Here is a 21,736-nt window from a genome sequence, read left to right as displayed (position 1 = left end):
TCTATTCTTGTTCCAGTACCAACTTGTTTTGATTATTGTGGCTTTGTAGTGGAGTTTGAAATTTGGTATTAATATTTCTCCAGCACTGTTCTTTCTGTTGAGGACCATTTTAGCTATTCAGGGTCTTTTATTGTTCCATATGAATTTTAGGATAGCCTCTTCTATTTCCTTGAAGAATGAGGATGGAATATTGGTAGGTATTGGATTGAATTTGTAGATAGCCTGGGGAATTATTGCCATTTTCAGGATTTTGATCTTTCCAATCCAGGTGTATGGGAGTTTTTGCCACTTTCTAAGTTCTCTTTTGATTTCCCTTTTCAGGTTTTTAAAATTTTCATCATCGAGGTCCTTCACTTCTTTGGTTAAGTTAATTCCTAGGTATTATATTTTTTGTGGGGCTATTATTAATGGTGTTCCTTTCCTTATTTCAGCCATGCTTTTCTCAGAAAGCCATTGATTTTTGATGGTTGATTTTATACCCTGCTACTTTGCCAAAGTTTTGAATCAGCTTGAGTAATTTGGGAGTAGAGTCTGTGGGATTCTTTAATTATAAGAACATGTCATCTGCAAAGAGGGAAAGTTTTACTTCTTTTTTACGTAATTGGATCCCTTTTATATCTGCATCTTATCTTATTACTGTAGCTGGGCATTCTAATACTAGATTCGGTGCTGTCCCTCAGCTCTTTAGCTCAAGGCTAGTTCTCTACAACTTGAGCCACAGTGCCACTTCTGGCGTTTTTCTTTTTGCTTAGGTGGTGCTGAGGAATCGATCCGAGGGCCTCATGCATGCAAGGAAAGCCCTCTACCATTGAGCCTCCTCCCAGCACCTCTTTTCTCTTTCTAACAGGATTTGCTAAGGATCTGTCAATTTGTTAATTTTTGAAGAACCACTTCTGTTTTTTTGATTATTTCTATGTTATTATGGATACTAATTCATTTAATTTTGATTTAATTTTAATTATTTCTTTCCATCTAATGGATTGGGGTTTATCCTGCGGCTCTTTTTCAAGAAGGTTCAGATGTCTCATTAAATTGTTGGTGTCAGATCTCTCCAATTTGTTGATGTAGGTATTCAGAGCTATAAACTTGCCTCTGAGTACTGTCTTCCCTGTGTCCCAGAGGAGCTGGTAATTTCTGTGTTCATTTTGTTGAATATTATGAAAATTTGAATTTTGTTTCTGATCTCTTCCATGACCCACTTATGATTCAACGATGTATTCTTGGTGGTTTTGGTGTTCAGTTCTAATTTTATTCCCTTGTGGTCTGAAAGAATGCAAGGTATAACTTCAATGTTTTTGAATTTGGACAAGTGTGCTTTTTGACCTAAAAATGTGGTCTATTTTGGAAAAAGTTCCAAATGCTGCTGAGAAAAACGTGTATTCTGATACTGCTGGGTATAATATTAAATCTAGGTGATCTATGCAGTTGTTTATATCTGCGGTTTCTCTGTTGAGTTTTTGCCGAGTTCATCTATCTATTGGGGGAAGTGATGTGTTAAAGTCCCCAACAATTAATGTCTTTGGATCTATGTGAGATTTGAGAGAAAGTAGTGTTTCTTGCATAAATTTGGGTACTCCATTGTTTTGTGAATAGAGATTTAGAATTTTAATATCCTCCTGAAGGAGAGATCCCTTTATTAGTATGTAGTGACTTTCTTTATCTCTTCTCACTAATTTTAATTTGAAATCTATTTTATCTGATATTAGGATTGCAACTCCTGCCTCTTTTCGGGGGCTGTTTGCTTGGTAGATTTTGTTCCAGCCTTTCACTTTCAAAATGGGTTTGTTTTTATGGTCCAGGTGTCAGTCCTGAAGGGAGCAGATGGAAGGATCTTTCTTTTTAATCCAACTAGACAGTCTATGTTGCTTAATTGGAGAGTTAAATCTGTTAATGTTGGGAGATTGGACTGAGAGATATTTGGGAGTTCCTGCCATTTAATCCACCTTCTTGAGGGCTGCGCCAAATGGGTTCTTCCTATGGTTCTTGGATTCTCAGTTTGGGTGTGGTTTCTTGGCCTTTATTGTGGTCCTGTTGGTTTTCTCTGTGTAGGACATCTTTAAGTATCTTTTGTAAGGCTGGTTTGGTAGAGATATGTTGTTTCACTTTTTCTTTTGTATGGAAGGTTTTTATTTGACCTTCAGTTATGAAGGAGAGTATAGCTGGGTACAGTATGCTTGGTTGATAGTTGTTTGTCTTTAGGGCACGGCCTACATCAATCCAGGCTCTTCTTGCTTTAATTGTCTCAGTTGAGAAATCTGAGGTGATTCTAATTGGTTTCCCTTATAGGTGATTGATCTTTTCTCCTTGACAACTTTGAGGATCTTTTCCTTGGTCTGAATTGATCTTGTGGGGTTTATAAGGTGGTGATACGATGTCCTGTTCTGGTCTGGTCTATTTGGGGTTCTAAAAGCTTCTTGTATTTGAATAGACCTATCATTTTGCATGTTTGGGAAGTTTTCTGCTAGGATCCCATGAAACAATTTTCCTAGACCATAAACTTCTGTTTCTAGGTGCTCCTCTACACCTGTTATCTTCAGATTAGGCCTTATGATGGTGTCTTCCAAATGTTGAATAGGTCTATCATATTTCTTGGATTTGTCTTAGATAGTTGTATGTCTTTCTCTATAATATCTAAGCTGTCTCCAATTCCCGAATTTTGATCTTCTGCATGGTTTAACCTACTGTCAAGAATTTCTCTTTTGTTTTTTTAGTTCTTTTGCTTTTAATTGCTTGGATTTGATGGCTTCAAATTCTTTGTTGGAGTTTTGTTTTAGATCTTGTATGAGTTTCTTTACTTCCTTAATTTGGTGTTCAGTGTTCATTCTCAAATCACTTAGTTGATTGGTTATGGTTTCCTTGGAATCTAATTCCTTCTGCTGGGTTCCATACAGTATTCCCTTTCTGGTCTCCCTGACTTCTTTCAGCTGGCTTTTAATGGATTCTATGAATGCCTCTATTTAGTATGAAAGTAATACCAGCTTTGTGCTAGAACACTATTTTAAGGCAAGCATCAACCAACGTCCTGTAGTTGTACAGAAAAAAGTCTGCAGATACAATATATTTCAACAGATACAATCTATTGAATGTCAAACAACTATGTATTAATGGGCTATGAACAGCAAAGTAGAATTTGGCAAACCAGAAACTACTAGGTTTAGGGAGAAATGTGGGGAAAAATAGGATCCGAGAGATGTAGAAAGGTAAAAAGAGAGTAAAATTAACTAAGTCCTAAACTTAAAGAGGGAAATGGATTGGACAAAAGGATAGAAGAAAGAGAAGAGTAAAAAAGAGACAAGAAAAAATGGAAAAACAAAAATTTAAATTTAAAAAGTGAAACACAAAAATTATGCAAGCTTATTAAAGTAATATTGAGAGAAAAACGTGGATAGGATGAGAGGAGGGGAGGAGTAGAAAGGAGATATGAAAAACTAAAAATAAAAATACTTAAAATATTATATACATATAAAGAGATAATACTGTTATTACGGAATTTAACCCTAAGAGATTTTGAATTAAGTAATAAATTTCTGGATTATGTGTGTACACAACGAGGGATAAGGTCTAATAATCAATGACAGGTATATCTGAAGATGAGCAGAACAGCAATTTAGTCACTCAAAAAAAGAATGAAAGAGAAAAAAAAATAAAAAGAATGAGAAAGAAAGAAAAATGACCAAAAGTTCAGTAGAAATAAAATAAAAATTTAAAAGAACATACACATGCATATTCACCTAAAATAAAAATTATAAGAGGAAAAAAAGATTAATAGAATATATTTTTTAAATTAATAATAAAAATAGGTATAAAAGTAGGGTTCTTTGATTTTTTCAGGGGGGGGGGTTGAACGGCAAGATCCTGTATCTCCCTTTTGTCCATAACCAATCACTTGGTGGAGTCTCTTTTTTGCTTGTGGTGTTTGGTTTTCCTGTGGCTTGATTGGTTTCTTAAATCAGTTTGTTTGAGCAAGCAGAAAAATGCTCTACTTTACCCAGAATTTTGTAATCCTCCTCCCAGGCTAGTTCAGTGGGAGGGAGATCTGTTTTGAGTGTCACAAAGAGGAAGATGGCTGTTTCCTCTAGTTTGGAGATGCTGTGATGAGGCTAGGTTCTGGGTAGAGTTGAGGCCTTTCAGCAAACAGTATCTTTTCCTTGAGGGGCTAGCTTCTGAGACATTCACAGAGCCCAGCATAGAGCCATTCTCAAGGTTTATGTTTACTGAATTTCAATTGATTATCTAGGCTGCTTTAGCCTCTGTCTCTGTGTACCCAGTGAAGAAAGACACTCCTTTAGGGGAAGAGTTTTCACTGCCTGGGCTGAGTGACTTCTCCTCCGTGGAACAGAGTCTTGGTTCCTTTGAAGTCTCTGGTCTGCATTCTGTAGGATGAAGATATCTGCTCCTTGTCATTTCTTACTGGTGTTGAGTAGAATCTACTAGCTTGCTGTGTCTGGCACCTTTGTCCAGGATTCTCTGTGTTGTAGGTATGGAGGCAGCGGCTCACCACCACAGCCGCAGCTACCAGCAAGTGCTCAGACCTGTGTCCTTGCCTGGATTTTCCCTCTCTGGCTAACTCTCTGTACTGTGATGGCACACTTGGTGAATTCTCCAGCCTAGGACTGTTCACTGGAACAATAAAACTGCTTTCTATGCGAGAGCTTGTTTAGCCTCCAGCTTTTCTCCGCCATTTTCCCGGAACTACTCCTCTTTTTTTTCTCTCCAGTATATTTTTTGTTTTGGAACAAGTGTCATGGACTGTCCAATCATTCAACAGGAAGCTTATTCCATTAATTTAATAGAAAAGGAATACAGCCTTCCTGCATCTCAAGGCAACTTTGAGTATAATGTTAATGTGATAATTCACATCATTGTATTTTCAAAGTCCTTTTGATAATTTTTTGTTAAACCATTCATTAAAGAGGTTCCAAATAGCAAGAATAAAAAACAATATTTTGCTTTCTAAGAATGTTTTAAAAGCTAGTAATGCAAGAAAACACCTTCTATTTTTCCAAGATTCCACGGTGAAGAATTTCTCTTTTATCATAGCCCTTACCACTGACCCCCTCACTGCAAACTTGTAGCTTTATTCCGTTTTATTGTTCCAGATTTCATTTTGATACTATCATCTGTAATCTCCTTGTATTATTTGACAATGGAATGCCATTTGTTGTTAGAGAGCTCAATTAATATTGCCAAAGGCAGACTCCTGAGCATATCATAGAGCATAAACTATTGAAAATAATTAACGTGATACTATGCAACTATTCCATTAATTAATATAAGTACCGCATAAATGTGCATCTTCATATAATTTTTAAATGCAAAGTAATTACATATCTATGTCATAAAATAATTCAGACCACTAGTAGAAGAGACTAAGCTCAACCTTTTGCATCATCCCCAATATTTTTTCTAAAATTTTCTTTCTCATTAACTTTCACTGCAAGACCTTCTTTTCTTAGCAATAAGTTGTAAGTCATGTCCTTGGATTGTAGTCATCTTTGAGTAAGCTGTTTTCTTTCCACCACCAGTTAGTCCCTCGTGTTAAATACCTGAGGAATAACTTGTCCCAAAGCGCCTGCAAAAGGAGTATCAAACTCGACTGTCTGTGCTCACTATTCCCTTGCTTTGTTTGGGAATGGGTTATCAGAGACAGGGGTGTCCGTGTTCAGATGGTTGGAACCATGGTGTTATGAATTATGGGAAACAGAAAAGAGTAGTAGAGACTAGGATACCAGGTAAATGGTAACTGTGACTGTAATTTGAGTTACAGAGTCAGGAAATTGATTAGAAGCAACAGTTTTGCACGGGTTGCGGTAGCTAATACAGGCATCCAGAAGTATTTAGCAGGGAAAAGGAAACATAGACAAAGTGAAAGAGTAAAAGTTGTGAGGGATTGTGGGGCACAATCAGGGTAAAAGGTCATGGGTGTTCAAACTGGGTAGCTAGTACTATGGTAGAAGCAATTGGCATGGTGGCCTGATGTGGTGCAGAGCTCTGGGTTTGCCTCTCCAGTTTTGGCTGTTAGATATTTAGGGAAACTACCTCTAGCATCTCATTATCAGCTTGTTGTGTTCAGACACGTGCCATCTATAAATGTCTACTCCAAGTAGACTGCATTCTTTGATACCAGCTATAAGCATCCTGAGACCACACTCCACAATGCTGCAGAACAGCCTCCACATAGTGAGTTGCAATCACCTCATACAACTCTTGCTGCTCCTCTCCAATGTCAATTATCATGGTAGCAAGGGATCTGAGATGTGCTCAGCAGCAGTGCTCTTTGTAGCTACCAATTCTTACCCTGTCATTCTGAGAGCTCCCTAGAAATGGGCAAGAGCACTTGCTGATGTTCTTCCAACTTCTCTCTGTGGCTTTGCACAACCAGACTGTTGTACCTCAGATGGGTTAGCTTGATGTCCAGGTGGCCTCAAATGTGCTCTGTCTTCTCTGTCTAGGTGCTCTTCTGCTTTAGCTGCCTCTCCTTTCCCTTCCAGGTAGCTCGCTTCATCTTCACTTCCTTTGAATTCTGCTTTATATCAACCTGTGGCTTTCACACCAAGCCCTTCCACTTTCTCATCTACCTCTCTAGCTGTGAATCTGGCACAATAAGTTGCATGTATGTTTTGTATCTGTTTATCAAGATTTGAGCTGGAATCTAGGTGGTACTAGCTAACTGAGAACATGGGGAGCTTCTTGAATACTCCCCTTCCACTCACTCACTGCTCATTGAGAAAAATGAAAATGTGTTGTAGTCATTCTTTCCTTCTCCATTTCTGGTGAATAAAGTGAAGTCAAAATGGAGCTACCAGACAGCTGCTATGTCAGCAAGTGACCAAACCAAAGATAATATACTGAGGGTATACTTATCAAGTGTAGTAGGATAAATGCACATATTTGTGGATATTACTAAGGGCTTTCATCAAACTAGTTATATTATGTCCAAAATGGCAGAACAATGTTAGGCTGTCCCCGAGATCTTCCTGTTCCTGAGGACTCTCACAAACAACTCAGACCTAATGACATAGGTGAATAAGAAAGTAGGTGAGTATGGATTAGTATTCTGATAGTGTGCTAAGGATTTGTCTTGTCATAACTATGATGAAATCAATGTCCTTTCTCTGACCTTCACCATATCTCTTTATTTGGCATAATTGGCAGATTTCCTAATGTGTCATTTTCTCCTGTTAGTTCAGTGCACAAGTTAAAACATTAAGCATGCCAAACCAAGTGTTTCCATTGTCCTAGCAGATGCTTTGCCTTCTAGGATCTTCCTTCCAGGTAACTCTCTGTTTAGCATATTGCACAATGTCCAAATCAATGAAATAATTTTGAGCATTAGAGAAAATCTCCATTTATAAAGCAGTACACATAAGAAGCAGAAGATGCCCTACACTCAAATGCTCCGGGAGAACAGAGTATAAGGGTGTCTACACAGTTGGGAAATAGTATTCTGGGGGTGGATATGGATGAGTTTAGATAGCAAACTTAGTAGCAAACTTAGAAGTAATTATAAGTTTCTGAATTACTAACCTTACTTCCTTCTGCACCTCAGGTTCAATTCAGGTAGTGTTGGAATGTTTATGATCACAAAAAGGACTTTTTAATCCCAGGCCCAAACTCTAAGTGTTCTTGTTACATCTTCCCACCTGCCCCTGATGTAAATGGTCAGAAGGACAAAGAGGAAGGGAGCCCCATGCTCAAGAATATAAATGGAGCTTACAAGTAACTGCAGTCTCTGACTTTCTATTTTGACAGTAAGATAAAAGGCAGTTTGGGTTTTACGAAATCAGTTTCTAAGCTCTATGGTTCCTTCAGAGCTTCTTTCCCTCCATCTATGTTTTGACAGCAACAGTTAGTACAGTACTTCTGTCTCTTAGGGGCAATCCTTCTCTTCACACAATGCTTAAAGTAGACAATAGATGGAAGTTGTCATTAAAGCAAAAAGTATGAAATAGCACACAGTGAGTGCTTTCCCTAAATTCTTGGACCTAACAAGTTCCCAGTTCTGAAGAGAATGTGATTATGGGTGAGTACTAACAATCTCCACTGAATGGTGAGCTTAGAACACTTTTCCCAAGGCAAGTTCTGTCCAGGTTATTAGGATGACTGAGATCTACTGGATCAATGAACTTACAGACAATGCAAGACAGAAAAGTCTAAGAGATTGAGTCCCAAAAGAAGAACATAGACCAAGAAGAGAAAACTTATCATTGCTGAAAAAGGAGGAAGACTTAACTAGGAGAATATTTTTCTTAATAAAGACAGGGGTATATTTATAACAAAGTTCTAAGCTCATCAGTTGAAACTATCAAGTCAAACCTCACTAAAGCTAAAAAAATAAAACTTATATAATTAAAAATAACTATTTGGATTTCAGTACTAACATCTGCTTTAAGGGATGTGATTGTGGTGTGTGTATGTGTGTGTGTGTGTGTGTGTGGTGTCTGAGATTATGTATGGAAAAGCATTGGTTCTTGAAAATCATCATATTGACACTATCTTTTACGTTTCCCATTCAAGTCTGGTGGCGTTGTAGCTCTACCACATGAAAGACGCAATTCTTGCTTTCTTCTGTTTAACTGGAGATAAACATGTAATGAATATGTCAACCTTGGATGGTTTCAAACTATGATATTCAGATCTTACTTTCTGGAGTAGGTAAGGTATAAAAGCGATCCACTGTGCTCAGCCTTGTATTTACAATAGGTTGCTTAATCTTTCTGAATCTCGGCTTCTTCCTGTGTGGAAAGTGGAAAGAATTACTTTGTGGACCTTAGAATTGGGTGAGAGTTATGACTGGGTGCAGGAAGTATATGAGTTTGGGATGTGTGTACAGAGAAAACTACTGATGTTTATATTGAAATGTATTCCAGGAATTGGAAACAAGAGGAATTTTTCTATTCTAGTTTATCCATTTATGGGCATTGAGGGAGTCAGAGATATTCAAGGAGAACAGGGAAACAAAGGCAGCTCTTGTACTCTGTAGATACTGTATTCACAATGAGCTATACCACTGTGGACAGGGACAGGACGGATGGGATTGTCAAACAAGAAATGAACTCATTTCCTGACTTACAATATGTTTATCTGGAGTTCCGGGAAGATGGCGGAGGAGAAGCTGGAATCTGAACAAGCTCTCGCATAGAAAGCAGTTTTAAAGTTCCAGTGAACAGTCCTAAGCCAGAGAATCACACCAAGTGTGCCATCACAGGACAGAGAGTTAGACAAGAGAGGGGAAGCCAAGGAAACACATCAGCTGCCGCAGCGGCGGCAGGGTCACGGCGGTGACCACCGCAGCGGGGTCATACCTGAGGCACAGAGAGTCCGGGACGTAGGAGCCAGACGCAGCGGACAAGCGGATTCTACTCAACACCAACAAGAACCGACAAGGAGCGGACATCTACATCCTGCTGTTTGCAGACCAGAGACTACCCAGAATCCAAGACTCGGCATGAGTACAAGCCCAACGTCCTCACTCCTTCTCAGGGAGCAGAGGAGGGAAGGCCACCCCTCCACCCCAGCACCGGTGATCTCCATCTTGGATACCGACAAAGCTTGGAGGAGCTTAACTCAGGCCTTGGAATAAAACGAGTCATTTAGCAGGTCACAAGAACTTAACGGCGAAGTGACCTGCCAGACTCAGCTCCATCCAGGGAAAAGTCACCCAGCTCAGGCACCAGCCATTGGAGTGCCTTGCCTCACTGGGTAACCAGAGCCAGAGGCTGCCCCTCCCTCTAGCAGCCACCACAATCAATTGAAAAACAGAAACCCTGAGAATGGCTCTAGGCTGGGCGCTGTGAGTTTTATCACAAAATAGCCCCAGGGAAAAGCTACTGTTTGTTGAAAGGCATCAACTCTAGCCAGAACCTAGCCTCATCACCACATCCTCCGCTTTTGTGATTCTCAAAGCAGATCACCCTCCCATTAACCTAACCAGGGAGGGGGATCTCAAAATCTTGGGTAAAGCAGAGCATTTTTCTGCCTCTTCCAACCAACCGACTTAAGAAACCAATCAAGCCACAGGACCTCAAGCTGACCAGAGACTCCAACAAGAAACTGGTTACAGACAAAAGGGAGATACAGGATTCTTCCCACTCCTCCCCCCCCAAAAAAAATCAAAAGACTTTTTTTTCTTTTTTTTTCTTCTTCTTCTTTTCTTTTTTTTGCTTGTTTTTGTTTTTTGTTACCATATATATATATATATATATATATATATATATATATATATATATATTTCCCTTCTAAAACTTTTATTAATCTTTAATTTTTGCCTCTTCTGAAAAAATAATTGTTTTCCAGTTACTTTTTATTTTTTCTCATCTTATAATTTTTATTTTAGGAATATGTGAATGAGCGTTTTCCTTTCTTTTCTTGTCTTCTTTCTCATTTTCTTTCTTTCTTAATTATCTTTTTGTTTTTTGTCTAGCTCTACTGAACTTCTGATCTTTTCTTCTCCCTTTCCCATCCTTAAAGTTTTTCACATCTCCTCTATGTCCCTCCCCTTCTCTGAACATATTCACATTCCTCTCTAAATAGACGGTCTTTTAACCTCTATAATAACATTAATTTTTACGTTTCTATTTTTTTTCTGGTCTCTCTTCATTCCCCTTTCCGTCTCTTCTTTTTCTCTCTCTCTCTACTTGCATCCAACCCAACCCATTTCCTGCATTGTGATTAGGACATAGTTAACTCTCCCTGTGCCTCCCCACATCAATCTATTCCTATTTTTTACCCACATCTCTCCCTAATCCTAATAATTTCTGGTTTTCCAAATTCTTTTCTGCGGTTCGAAGTCCTTTAACATATAGTTGTTTGATGTTGAATAGATGTATCTGTTGAACTAGATTGTATCTGTAGACTATTGACTGTACAACGCAAACTTTGGTTGATGCTTGCCTTAAGATAGAGTTCTAGCATAAAACTGGTGCAATCTTCATCTCAAATGGGCCGAGTAAGCCGGAAAAACACAAGAAAAATGGCAAATTCGGGTATCTCAATTCCCAATCTTGATAATAGGGATTAGAACAGATAAAGAATAATCCAGAGGAGAGTTCCCAAATAGCTCTACAAACAATAATAGCAAACATTATAAATGAGAAGTTTGACAATGTACAAAGGACTCTGTATGAGCGTGATAGGGAGAGAGAGAAGGCATCCCAGAAGTTTATACAGGAATATCATAAGCATGAGGAAGCTACTCAGAAACTGATACAGGATTTGTGTGAACAACTTGAGAATACTCAAAGAGAAAGGGAGGAATGGTGTGAGCAGGCAGAGAACACTCAAAGAGAACTGCAGGAATCCCACGAACGGGAAGAAAGAGAACTGCAGGAATCCCACAGACGGGAGGAAGCTAATCAAAGAGTAATTCAGGAATTGAGAGACCAGGTAGAGAATACACAAAGATCACTAAAGGCATTCATGGAATCCATTAACAAAGAGCTGAAGGAAGTCAGGGAGACCACAAAGGGAATGCTGAATGGAAAACAACAGAAGGAATGGGAATCCAAAGAAACCATAACCAATCAACTAAGTGATTTGAGAACAAACACTGAACACCAAATTAAGGAAGTAAAGAAATTCATACAAGACCTAAAACAGAGTTTCAACAAAGAACTTGAAGCCATCAAAGCTGAACAATTAGAAGGAAAAGAGATAAAAAACAAAGTAGAGAGTCTTGACAGCAGGTTAGACCATGTAGAAGATTGAATCTCAGGGATTGAAGACAGCCTAGATATTATAGAGAAAGAACATACAACCATCCAAGACAAGTCCAAGAAATATGATAGGTCTATCCAACACCTGGAAGACACCATCAGAAGGCCCAATCTAAGGATAATGGGTGTAGAGGAGCACCTAGAAACAGAAGTTAATGGTCTAGGAAATTTGTTTAACAGGATCCTAGCAGAGAACTTCCCAAACATACAAAAAGATAGGCCTATACAGATACAAGAATCTTTTAGAACCCCAAAGAGACCAGACCAGAATAGGACATCCCACCATCACATTGTAATCCACACAGGATCAACTCAGACCAAGGAAAAGATCCTTAAAGCTGTCAAGGAGAAAAGGATAATCGCCTATAAAGGGAAACCAATTAGAATTACCTCAGATTTCTCAGCAGAGACAATCAAAGCAAGAAGAGCCTGAAATGACGTACGCCATGCCCTAAAAACAAACAACTATCAACCAAGAATACTGTACCCAGCTAAACTCTCCTTCATAACTGAAGGCCAAATAAAAACCTTCCATAGCAAAGAAAAATTGAAACAATACATCTCCACCAAACCAGCCCTACAAAAGATTCTTAAAGATGTCCTTCACATAGAAAACCAACAAGACCGCAACAAAGGCCAAGAAACTGCACCCAAACTGAGAATCCAAGAACCTTAGGAAGAACCCAGTTTTCGCAGCCCCCAAGAAGGTGGATAACATGGCAGGAACTCCCAAATACCTCTCAGTCCTATCTCTTAACGTTAACGGACTGAACTCTCCAATTAAGCGACATAGACTGTCTAGTTTGATTAAAAAACAAGACCCTTCTATCTGCTGCCTGCAGGAGTCTCATCTTGTTCGTAAAACCAACACATTTTCAATGTTAAAGGCTGGAACAAAATCTACCAAGCAAACGACCCTCATAAACAGGCGGGAGTTGCAATCCTAATATCAGATAAAATAGACTTCAAATTAAAATTCGTGAGAAGAGATAAAGAAGGTCGCTACATACTAATTAAAGGATCTCTCCTTCAGGAGGATATTACAATTCTAAATATCTATTCGCCAAACAATGGAGCACCCAAATTTATCAAAGAAACACTACTTTCCCTCAAATCCCATATAGATCCAAAGACATTAATTGTTGGGGATTTTAACAAACCACTCTCCCCACTAGATAGATCAACTCGGCAAAAACTCAACAGAGAAACCGCAGATCTAAACAGCTGCATAGATCAACTAGACTTAACAGACATTTACCGAACATTTCACCCAACAGCATCAGAATACACGTTCTTCTCAACAGCACATGGAACGTTTTCTAAAATAGACCACATTTTAGGCCACAAAGCAAACTTGTCTAAATTCAGAAACATTGAAGTTATACCTTGCATTCTCTCTGACCAAAAGGGAATAAAATTAGAACTCAACACCAAAAGCCACCAAAGAAAGTCCGGTATCATATGGAGGCTGAACAACACACTGCTGAATCAAGAGTGGGTCATGGAAGAGATTCGAAAGGAAATTCAAATGTTCATGCTATTTAACAAAAATGAACACACAAATTACCAGCTCCTCTGGGACACAGCAAAGGCAGTACTCAGAGGCAAGTTTATAGCTCTGAGCTCCTACATCAACAAATTGGAGAGATCTGAAACTAACAATTTAATGACACATCTAAACCTCCTTGAAAAAGATCAGCAAGATGAATCCCAATCCAGTAGACGGAAAGAAATAATCAAAATTAAATCAGAATTAAATGAATTAGAATCCAAAAAAACTATAGAAAGAATCAACAAAACAAACAGTTGGTTCTTCGAAAAACTTAACAAAATTGACAGACCCTTAGCAAACCTTATCAGAAAAAGGAGAGAACACACCCAAATTAATAAACTCAGAGATGAGAATGGAAACATCACCATGGAAACAACCAAGATTCAGAACATTATGAGGGAATACTTCTCAAAACTTTATGCTAACAAGTTTGAGAACTTGACAGAAATGGACCATTTCCTACCAAATACTGACATGCCAAAACTAATCCAAGATGAGTTAAACTAGGTTAACCGGCCCCTATCAAGCATTGAAATAGAAACAGCAATAAGAAACCTCCCAGCTAAGAAAAGTCCAGGACCAGATGGTTTTACAGTGGAATTTTACAAGGCCTTCAAAGCAGAGCTCACACCAATACTCCTCCAACTCTTCAATGAAATTGAAAGAGAAAGCTCACTACCCAACACATTCTATGAAGCCATCATAACCCTCATCCCAAAACCAGGCAGGGACTCATCAAAGAAAGAGACCTATAGACCCATTTCTTTGATGAACAATGATGCAAAACTTCTCAACAAAATTTTGGCTAATGGACTTCAACAATTAATCCAAAAAATCATTCATCATGGTCAAACAGGATTCATTTCAGGGATGCAAAGCTGGTTCAATATACGCAAATCAATTAATATTATTCATCACATCAACAGGAGCAAGAATAAGAACCACATGGTTATCTCAATAGATGCAGAAAAAGCATTTGACAAGATCCAACACCCCTTTATGATGAAGGCTCTGGAAAAATTAGGAATCCATGGATCATTCCTCAATACAATAAAGGCTGTATATGACAAACTTACAGCCAGCATTATACTCAATGGTGAAAAACTAAAGCCATTTCCTCTTAACTCAGGAACAAGACAAGGATGCCCCTCTCTCCACTTCTCTTCAATATAGTATTAGAATGCCTAGCTACAGCAATAAGACAAGATGAATATATAAAGGGGATCCAAATAGGGAAAGAAGAAATAAAACTCTCCCTCTTTGCAGATGACATGATCTTGTATTTAATGAATCCCATAGAATCCACTCCCAAATTACTCAAGTTGATTCAAAATTTTGGCAAAGTAGCAGGTTATAAAATTAACCCCCAAAAATCAAGACTTTTCTATATGCCAACAATGAGAAAAGTGTGGCTGAATTTAGGAAAACAACTTCATTTGTAATAGCCCCACAAAAAATAAAATACCTAGGAATTAACTTATCCAAAGAAGTGAAGAACCTCTATGATGATAACTTTAAAATCTTGAAAAAGGAAATAAACACAGAACTTAAAAAATGGCAAAACCTCCCTTGCTCCTGGATTGGCCAGATTAACATCGTGAAAATGGCAATACTTCCCAAGGCTATCTACAAATTCAACGCGATACCTATCAAAATTCCACCCTCATTCTACAAGGAAATAGAAGAGGCAATCCAAAAATTCATATGGAACAATAAAAGACCCCGAATAGCAAAAACGCGCTTCAACGGAAAGAACACTGCTGGAGGAATATCAATACCAAATTTCAAACTCTGCTTTAAAGCCATAGTAATCAAAACAGCTTGGTATTGGCATAAGAACAGACCTCAGGATCAATGGAATAGAATTGAAAACCCAGAAATGAACCTATAGACCTATAGCCATCTAATCTTCGATAAGGTAGCTAAAACAATAGAATGGAAGAAAGACAGCCCCTTCAGTAAATGGTGCTGGCAAAATTGGTTAACTATATGTAGAAAACTAAAGCTAGATCCTTATATATCACCCTGCACCAGAATCAACTCCAAATGGATCAAAGACCTTGAACTCAAATCAGACACTCTGAAAACATTGCAGAATGGAATAGGAGAAACCCTAGGTCTCCTTGGCTCAGGTGGAAATTTTCTGAATAGAGACCCGGAAGCACAACAAATCAAAGAAAGGTTGGACAAATGGGATTGCTTAAGTTGCAGAGCTTCTGCAGGGCAAATGACATAGCTAGCAAGATCAATAGAAAGCCCATACCACGGACAAGGGTCTCATATCTAAAATATACTTGGAACTCAAAAAATTAAACCACCCAACAACAAATTCTCAAAGAAACAACTGCCCAATAAATAAGTGGGCGAAAGACTTAAAGAGAAGCTTCTCTGAAGAAGAAAGAAGGATGGCCAATAGACACATGAAGAAATGTTCAACATCCCTAGCCATAAAAGAAATGCAAATCAAAACAACATTGAGATATCACCTCACTCCAGTTAGAACAGCAAAAATCAAGAACTCTAACAACAACAGATGCTGGAGGGGATGTGGACAGAAAGGAATCTTTCTTCATTGTTGGTGGGAATGTAAACTTGTTCAACCACTTTGGAAAGCAGTATGGAGGTTCCTCAAAAGACTTCACATAGATCTTCCCTATGATCCAGCAATCCTTCTTTTGGGCATTTACCCAAATCTTTACAAACAAGACCACACTAAAGCTACCAGCACAACTATGTTTATTGCAGCATTATTTACCATAGCTAATATATGGAACCAACCCAGATGCCCCTCAGTAGATGAATGGATCAAGAAAATGTGGTATATATACACAATGGAATTCTATGCCTCCATCAGAAACAATGACATTTCCCCATTTGTTAGGAAATGGAAAGGTTTGGAAAAAATTATATTAAGTGAAGTAAGCCAGGCCCAAAGAAGCATAGGTCCCATGGTTTCCCTTATTTGCAATATCTAGTATAGGTATGAGTCAAGCAGAAAAGGTCAGATGTGATGTTAGGAAAATGAACCCTTAAATATGTATTTTAATGTTTTCGTTTCTTTCATGCATGTGTCTCTAATGCATTTATAAGATTATTTCTTTGTTGCTTTGTATGTCCCTCCCCCACAGTGTAACCCCCGCTTTCACTATATTTGATGTCTGTATAACATGTGGAGGAGATGGGGACAAACAAGTCGTTTAAGGATTCAGGTGGACCTGTTGCAACAATGAGAAGTACAAGATGTCATGTCAAAACCAACTTTACAATGTCGGTGTGGGGGAGAGGGGGGTATAATTGGGTGGGGGCAGGGGGGAGGCTGGGAAGGGAGGTGAAGGGTAAACAAAGGAGGAGGCTGCAATGCTTGGTAAGAAATGTATGCATTATCCTGCCCATGTAATTGTAGCCCCTCTGTACAGTATGTTCTCAAATAAAATAAAATTAAATTTAAAAAAACAATATGTTTATCTGTATGTACACTCTCTTAACAATAACAATTTTAAAAAACAGGTTGATGATTTTCTTCTCCAGTTTTTGTAGGTTCCCTTAAGACTCAGGCCAACCAATGGAGTTTTTGAAGGTCAATTTATTTGATAATTATCATAAAGCCATAATTCCTTAAGAAATGTTATAAAAAGTATTTCATTCTTAGTACTGTTTTCTCTTTGAGTGGCAATTTTACATGTTGTTGACAGAGCTGATGTTTTACTTTCTGTTTTTAGTATTTTTCATGTGCTGTATCTTGGCACCCTGCCCCTACCCAAAATGGTAATCAACCTTCGAAATTAATGTACTTGAGTATGACTTTCATTTATTTATTTAATTTGTTGTTGTTGGTGAACTCTGGGCGTGGTCACTGTCCTTCAGCGTTTCAGCTCAAGACTAGTGCTCTACCACTTGAGCCACAGTTCCACATCTAGCTTTTTCTTCTTAGGTGGTGCTGTGGAATCAATCCTAAGGTCTTGTGCATTCAAGATAAGCTGTCTACCATTGATCCACCTCCTCAGCCCCTACGACTGGTATTTTTGTGCATGTGTCTATCAAGCAAAGCTATTGAGCAAATGCATTCATTTGAAACTAGACATATTCAAAATTATGAATTATCAGATATTTTAACGAATAAAACAGTTATCATTGTTACTAGGAATTGTTTGTCTCCCCACGCTATAAACGTGGAGGAGGTATTTTAAACTAAAACTACAAAACAAATTTTAAGATCTTGGTGCAAACAAATCTGTCCAGGTGTTATTACATTAAACAGAGAATTCAAAATGATTTTTCTTCATGAACACAGACATCAAAGGTCTTATAATACTTATTTCAAATTGCAAATTAAAGGGAAAATCAGTCAGGAGTTAAAAGTTATATTTCATGTTAATTTTTGAAGAGGAAACAAAGGTATTAGATGGCAGACTAAAGACAAATCAATATCAGAGCCCTTATGCTCAATAATAAATAAGAAATTTTAATTGAAAAATTGAGCTTGAATGTGCACATCAGGCAAAGGCAAGCAATCAGATCATACAATGAACCAAGAAACACCATGATTATATCTCAGAAAAAGGAGACAAGTTCAGACCAGACATTCTTATCCTTGATTTCAATGATACACATACACATACACCCCTCTACACACACACACACACACACACACACACACACACACACACACAAATGAATGTATGCAACAGCTCAACCTACTCACATATATTCAACATTAATCAAAGATCTTACTGTAATATTTGAAACTTTAAAACTTTCAAGTCTTGTAAATAATTGATAACAGACGCATAAGCAAGTATTTTCTGAATAGACTTTGCTATGGAAATGAGAGTTCATGATGGTTATAACTACTTAAACATCTCTGAATCTTGAAAGAATTAAACAAGAGACAATTTGAATTTTGGGACTATATTTCTACCAGCTATTCTTCAAAGGCTTAATAAGAAGTTACAAAATCCAAAATTAAATATCAAATTAATACAACTAATACTTGTGTAAGTGAAGTGAAAGACACTGATCAGAGACCTATGCTGCCTCCATTTCTAAGCCGGCTGCACATTGTGGAACCTTTGATTCTGCTGGGCCAGGTCCACAGTTGTCTTCCCCAGAGCAGTGGCCCCGCTGGGGTTGGCACTGGGAGCTGTGTGGAGAGGAGGGGAGGCCTCGGGGTAGGCCGAGCTAGGGTTGAGGATGGGGATAGTAGGGAGAGTACGGGAGGCTCTGGCAGAGGCTGGTGAAGGGAGGAAGGAGGCAGTAGGCCAATGGCTCGGGAAGCAGCAGCCCCAAATGCAGCTGGGTTCTGGGGAGTGTCTGTGAGGTGCCGAGTTTGGCCGCTGGGGCCTCGGAGTGGCTGGGTGAGGAGAGGAAGGAGTCTCAAATCCCACCCAAACAGGCGATGAGAAATGAGACCACCAGTGGCTGTAGAATTTCAAGAAAAAAGGCAGGCACTTGCAAGGGGGGTGGTTAGTGGCTATAGGTATGTCCACAAACTAAGGCATCAATCTAGCTTGAGGTTACCACTATTAACATGAGGTATTGTTTGTAAACAGTGATAATTGAATCCCTTCTTGTTAGAGATCAGAAGGGAGTAATAGTCATTAGAACCATAACACAGACATCCATCTTGTCTCCAAATCTTAATATTTCAGTGTCCAACAGCTCGAACTTAAATACTCTTGAGATAACTCATACCCCTGTCTTCCCTTGACTGTTTGACCTTTCCAGAGCACAGTTTTCAGCCTTTTGATTGTTGTTTGCGATGGCTTCCCAATCTATCCTTTTCCAAGTCTAACAGCTTGACTTCAGAATCCCTCACAAGTACTGTGACAGATGTATTATTGTGAAAACTATATTTTTTCTAGGATTGGTTCAATTTTAAAATTTTATTTTATTTCAAAAATACTGTACAGAGTGGTTACAGTTGAGTAAGGTACATTCCTTATTGAAAATTGTTACCCACTCCATTACTGTTCTCCTATCACTTCCCATCCCCCACACCTCCAACCCACCCCAAAGTTGTAAAGTTCACTTCCGATATAGTGTCTTTTGAATATCATTGTTGCAATGGGTCGCTCTTTGTACTTCTTTCATCACTATAATTTTTCCCTTTCCTTCTCCAATTCAGATAAATGTATATACAAAGTTGAAGGTACCAGAATCAAGGCAGAGATTGCCAGGGATAAACCAACGGCAATAGACAAATGAAATAAAGGTTGATATCTGAAAAAAAAAAAGAATTTTTTTCTGTGTCTTGGAGTTCATTTCAATTAGCATAATTTTGGAAGGTCAAATGTATGTAGCTCTGGAACCAGCAATCCCACTCCTGGGCATTTGTCAATATGATCTCAAGGTAAAATACACCAAATCTACAACTAAGTTTTTGGCAGCATTTTTAGAACCATCAAAATGCCCCTCCATAGATGAATAGATCAAGTAAATATGGTGTATATATACAATGTAAATTTATGCTTCTATCAGAAAGAATGACAAAGCTCCTTTCACAAAATAATGGAAAGATTTGGAAAACTATCATATTATGTGAAGGAAGCCAAACTCCAAGAAGCATAGGTTCCATGATTTCCCTCATTTTATTAATTAATATATGTTTAGGATAGTCCTTAAACTCTTAATATTCCTTTTTTCTCTCTCCCTCTTCCTCTCTCATTCCATTTGTGTGTGTGTGTGTGTGTGTGTGTGTGCATGTGTGAGCGTGCATGCATGCACACACAGTAATTAAACTTGACTCAGAGCCTCAAACTCTTGCTTGGTTTTTTCACTCATGACTGACTGAGTCTGTACTATTTGAACTAAGGTTGCACTCTGCTTTGATTGAATAATTGAACATAAATGTCTCATTGATTTCTACTCTAGCCATCTGTGAAACTTGATCTTCCAATCTCAGGCTCGTGACTAACTAAGAATAGGGATAAGGCACTGGTATCCTCTATTGTCTTTTGCTTTGTTTTGTTTTTGTTTTTTGTTGATTTTGTAGATCCAAAATCTGTAAGGAAAACAAATCATTTATAATCAGGACTATTGCCATAAAATGTGTGTTGTTTAAAGATTACCTTAATAATGTTATGCTTTTGCATTCACATTATGTGATTTGATTTTTTGAACTCTATTGTTGCAGTCAAGTCACTTATATACAATTTGAATCTTCTTGTCTTGGTTTTATAGTTTGTTAGGTGTTTCAAAACAGAATTTATCAAGGTTTAACTCTGCACTACTGAAGCAAGACCTTTATGATTATTCAATGTCTTGTAAATATAAGTTCTTCACTTCTTGTGGCACCATATGAGTACAGGTAGCTTCCTATAATACCTCCACATAGTTTAGACCTCAATGCCATGCACTCTTCTGCCAAATATGCAAGGGCATTCTTCGTAATTCTCCTTGCATTTTCACTGTTCTTGTCTCTACTCTCCCATGCTAAATCCTGTGATGATCTTGTTGATTTTATCTCTGTTACATTCATCTTTGCATCTTGGGAACTACTGTTATGCACTACTGTACTTCTATCCATTCTCCTTTTGCTTCATCTTGTACCCTTCTCACAGCGGAGGGCCAGAGATTGGGGATATTTTTTTCACTCTTTTGCTCAGACATCTATCTTTACTTTCTAGCAGTACATTCACTGAATTCTTTCTGTAAAGTCTAATGTCTTGAAAATGATTACTGCATTTTCATGACTTTGTTATTTGGCATTAAAGAAGAACATAGGTGAGTAACTAACTTAGGTAAAAGAAGATTGCAATCAAGCTTCAATAGATGTTGTTCATTGGATAATATTTACTTCATGGTCTGCTTGCCTGCTTCCTTTTCACTGTTTACTTTTCAATGTAGCCTTTTCTTAGGGAAAGTATTTATAGGCCTACCTAGTGAAGAACAATTCCTACTGTAATTAGTCATTAATTTTATTCCAACATCATTTCATAGATCCTTCTGAGTATTTTCAGGGTCTGTATAATAGTGTTTCACATTATTAAATATGTTTTAACATCGATGCATCCAGTGCTAAAGACACATTGCTTAAGTCACCATTTTGATGACGGAAAGGAAACCATGCTGCAAACTCACTATATGACAATTTTCTGGTTTTTAATTCTTTTAGATTAGAATTGATACTGGAGAATGAACATTCTGTGTACACTTTTATATTTTCCTAATTATTTTAGTATACTTTCCAACATTGTATAAAGTTAAAACATTACTATTTACTTAGTTTTATGATTTCAAAAGTGGTCAAAGTAAAAGTTCTATTCATTCATAACTTTAAGACAATGTTGTCAATTCTGACCAAGTGAGACATTTTAAACTTTTATTTGTGGTCCTTAATGTTGCTGCTTGGGAATCAATTCTAGTCCTTCATTTGCTTAGTCTACTTTGTGCCTATGAGCCTGATTTGACCTTTGGTTTTATTTTCACTCAACTGGAATAAAGAAAAATTTCACTAGGAAAGAATTATTAC

This window comes from Dipodomys merriami, unplaced genomic scaffold (genome assembly GCF_024711535.1).
Source record: "Dipodomys merriami isolate MVZ:Mamm:240054 unplaced genomic scaffold, mDipMer1.0.p SCAF_570, whole genome shotgun sequence".
Lineage (NCBI taxonomy): Eukaryota > Metazoa > Chordata > Mammalia > Rodentia > Heteromyidae > Dipodomys > Dipodomys merriami.
This window is presented reverse-complemented; position numbering follows the sequence as displayed.